The sequence below is a fragment of the Carcharhinus amblyrhynchos genome, unplaced genomic scaffold (genome assembly GCF_965287045.1).
Source record: "Carcharhinus amblyrhynchos unplaced genomic scaffold, sCarAmb.v2.hapA scaffold_39, whole genome shotgun sequence".
In the NCBI taxonomy this organism is placed as follows: Eukaryota; Metazoa; Chordata; class Chondrichthyes; order Carcharhiniformes; family Carcharhinidae; genus Carcharhinus; species Carcharhinus amblyrhynchos.
This window is the reverse complement of record NW_027649780.1, coordinates 1,549,652-1,553,843: the sequence shown is the minus strand read 5'-3', so window position 1 is coordinate 1,553,843 and position 4,192 is coordinate 1,549,652.

Here is a 4,192-nt window from a genome sequence, read left to right as displayed (position 1 = left end):
CAAGGCATTGGAAGATACAAAGCAGGACGTTTACAAAGAGTTATGTTAATTGCCGGGCTTCACGGACGAAGGCAATAAATACAGTGAAATATGACTCACCGGTTACACCAACTGCAGTGAGGACCGGCCAGTCATTTTCTGGCTACCTTGAGGGACCCAAGAAATACGAAGCTCAAGTTGAATAATCCAGAACATGGTTGGGCTGTCTCTGAGATTCAATGATCACTTAGGATATTAGAAAGGATATTATTAAACTAGAAGTAGTGCAGAAAATATTTACCAGAATGCGACCAGGACTTTAAATTTTCAGTAATAAGGAGACGCTGGACAGGCTGGAGCTTTTTCCCTGTAACGTTGGGCTCTTAATGGTGACCTTATACAGGTATATGAAATACTCAGAGGCATAGGGAAAATAGATAGTTCACACATTTTCCCAAAGATCGAGGAGTCCAAAAGTAGAGGGTATAGGTTTAAATTGATAGGGGACAGATACAAAAGGGTGCAGAAGGACATTTTATTTTTTCACTCAAAGTGTGGTGAGTGCCTGGAACAAGCTGCCAGAGATAGGAACAGCGTCATGTATAATTTTCTTCTTTAAAAAGCATTTAGAAAGTTACATGGGTAAGGTTAGCATAGACGGGTGTGGGCCAAACGTGGGCAATTGTAACTATCTTAATGGAAACAATGTGGCAACATGGACACGTTGGGATGATGGGTGTGTTCCAATGCTGTAAACCTCTATGGCTCGACTCTGACATAAATTCAGGCTTCAATTTCAGAATTTCACTCAACTTATCACGTGGAATTTACTGGAGATTCAGGGAATATTTACGATCCTTCTATTGATACGAGAAATGCGAAATCAGGATGATTACAATTATCACACTGCTGCTATTCGGCAAAAATAAACACAGATCTGGACCAAAAAGAAGGCAGATCCCCTCACATTGTTCACAGATATCATTTGATGACACAACAGCAACGGCGTTTCCTTTCATACTTCAGAACATTGGGCACTTAGCAATTTATTATTTGTAAAGATAAGACTGGCTCAGTGTTCCTTCGGCTGACAAACGGCCAGGAATTGATTTTGAACAGGGGTGGCATGGTAGCTCAGTTGTTAGCTTTGTTGTAGTTCCAGGGACCCCGGTTCAATTCCAGCTTTGGTCACTATCTGTGTGGAGTCTGCACTTTCTCCCCTTGTCGGTGTGGGTTTGCTCCGGTGTCCTCCTGCAATCTAAAGATGTGTGGGTTAGGTAAATTGGCAATGCTAAATTGACCTTAGTGTCAGTGGTGTAAACGTGTGGGGTTGCAGGAATAGGGCTTGGGTGAGATGGGCCGAGTGGCTTCCTTCTGCACTGTAGGATTGTATCGTTCTATGACCCATGTGATATCATTGACAGGATTGTTGGTACATCGAATTCTTCTCAGCACTATCGACATTAACTTACCTCAAGAGGTATCCGCTGAACTGGCCAGGCTGACAAATTATTTTATTAGTGATGGGATTCAAACCCAACGTCCCGACAAGCTTGATCCGAAAGCCAGAACCTTAAACCATTGAGCCATATTACCACCTAGACTCTCAAGCTTACTATTGCCCTGCGTGATGTGGATACTGAGTTCGAATGCAATACATGACAACAGGAATCTAACTCTCCTGGAAGGTGCTTCTAATTGTCGATAAGGATCTGTTTACCGCCCGTTAGATGGAGGATTAACTCTGTAAACAAACGTTCAGATCTTTCTTTCATTGAATGAGGAATTCCTCTTCATTGTAACAGTTCACATAGTGGTGAAATCGAATTCAGGCATAGCCGGGAACGGAACAGCTGTGACAGTCCCGAATCCGAACGGATTCGCTGGACAAGCTGGCCGTGACCTTACCAATGAGCTGAGAATGACCTGTTGCCTTCCTAGTGGTCCCTTACACAACAAAGAAGTTTCTCAGATACAATAATCTGTTTAGAAAAAAGATTATTCAGATTAAATTGAGCCCGAGGTGTTCTGGTAAAACATTAACCCTGAACCAATGGACCATCCGGGTTCCCCTATCACTGGTCAATGTTGTCTTGTCCATTATCCCTTGTGTCATTTAATTATTCTGCCTTGCTATCCATCATAGCTCTTTCTCTTTTCTTTTCATTCATTTGCCTCATGACTTACAATCATAAAAGGACGTCTCCAAATGAAAATTATATTAATGTGAAAAATTGGCATTTTTTTCCTATTTTTTTTCTACTCACTGGCAGGGGTTGTGGCAAAAATCTTTGTATCAACTTTATTAGGCACCATTGCCATCTCCATCGCTTGGGGTACGATCAGACTCTTGCAACAGCAAACATAGAGACTGTAATACAGGATTGTAGTAGACGCAGCTATCACTGCCATTATTCTTATTTCTCAACAGTAATACTACATTTCGCCACTTTGACTCGATTTCTCTCTGAACATTCTGATTCCCTGGGTTGAGCTGGGCAAGATTTATTTGCGCCCTTCCCCTCGTGATTGCTTGTAACTTCATTGCAGTGTTAATATCAGCCTACTTGTGACTGTTAATAAATAAAAATTATGTACTATCAGTCCTGTTGTGGTCATGGTCCACTGCACCACTGGCCAAGTTAATTGTTTAATGTACATTTCCAATATGGACGCATCTCTCATCCAGTGAAGGACCGAGTCACAAGATAAATGTCCAAACAAAAATCAGCTATTGGCAATCAGAAATGTGGTTAGGATCACCCTCACACACTTCACAGAGGAACCTTGCCCTGTCTGTCAGAAATAAAGACCGTGTAGGAGGAAGTTTTGAATGTCTTAAAGGCATCTTCAAGATGGTTAATAAACATCACAATGGCAGAATCTTTATGATGTGTTTCAGCACTTTCTATGAGCAGATGACGTAACTTTGAGTAAAACATCTAGGTTCCTGCCTTTTACACCCATCCATTCCAACCCTTTGCCAGGAATTGGATTTTCAATCCAGCCTTATATGTTCATTTATCATTTTCCTGTGATATACTCATCAAAACATTATTTAATTTCCCAAACATTCTCTTCGTGCTGCACAACTGCTTATACCTGATGTTCTTCTGTAAATGAATAAGGTCTAATTTCTCCACAGCCAAAAATGTGTTGATCTGCGGTGACAAAATTACATCTTCAACAATCAACCTTTCGTCTTTAGTATCTGACCTAACATCACACATCATCTTCCAAGCCAACCTGCCACAAACCCTCCCCCTAGAATGTGAATCAGTCATCATAATGATTTTAACCTTTTGGTAAACCTTCCTCCTGATCTTCTTTTGCTGATTTTTTTTTAATGCTCTTCGCAGTGAAATGCAATCATCCCGTTGTCTGCTTTGCCAGCGAGGAGACATAAGTGCAATAACGTATGCATTGTCCAGTCAATCAATAGATCAGAATAAAGCTGGCCAATTTGTAAGTCACATCTAGGATATTATCATACAATATCTATTTGGGTTTTCCACATCTATTTATCCCTTCTGGGTTAGTGATGGACACTTAGTCAGTTCCTGATTCTGCAAGTTGATAGCACCGATGGTAGGTCTGTAATGTGAGAAGAGACTAAGTTAGTTAGGATCATATCCAGCGGAGTAAAGAGTGAGAGGGGATCTCAAAGAAACTTATAAAATTCTAAAAGGATTAGACAGATTTGATTCAGGAAAAAAAGATGTTACCAATGGTGGGAGAGTCCAGAACTCGGGGTCATATTTTGAGGACAAGGGGTAAACCTTACTTGACTGAGGCAACGGAGGAATTTATTCACCGAGAGAGTAATGAATCCGGGAAATTCACTACCACAGAAAGTCGTTGAGGACAAAACATTGCGTGATTTCAATAAGATATTGAATACAGCTCTTGGGCTAAAGGGATAAAGGGCTTCAGGCGAAGGATGTGTCAGGTTGTTAATTTTGATGAACAACCATAATCAAAATGAATGGTGAAGCAGGCTCGAACAGCTGAATGGCCTACTCCTGCTTCTATTTCTGATGGTTCTGTCTGATCAGCGCATTGAATGTACACATTGCAGTCTGAAATAATCACGGATACAATAAGCAATAACTCCACATGTGGAAACCAGAACAGAATTCATGTGCAATGTCTTGTTATAAAAGGCAAGTGCACCAAACGAAGTCCTGCTGAAAACTTGAATTCTTGACAATAT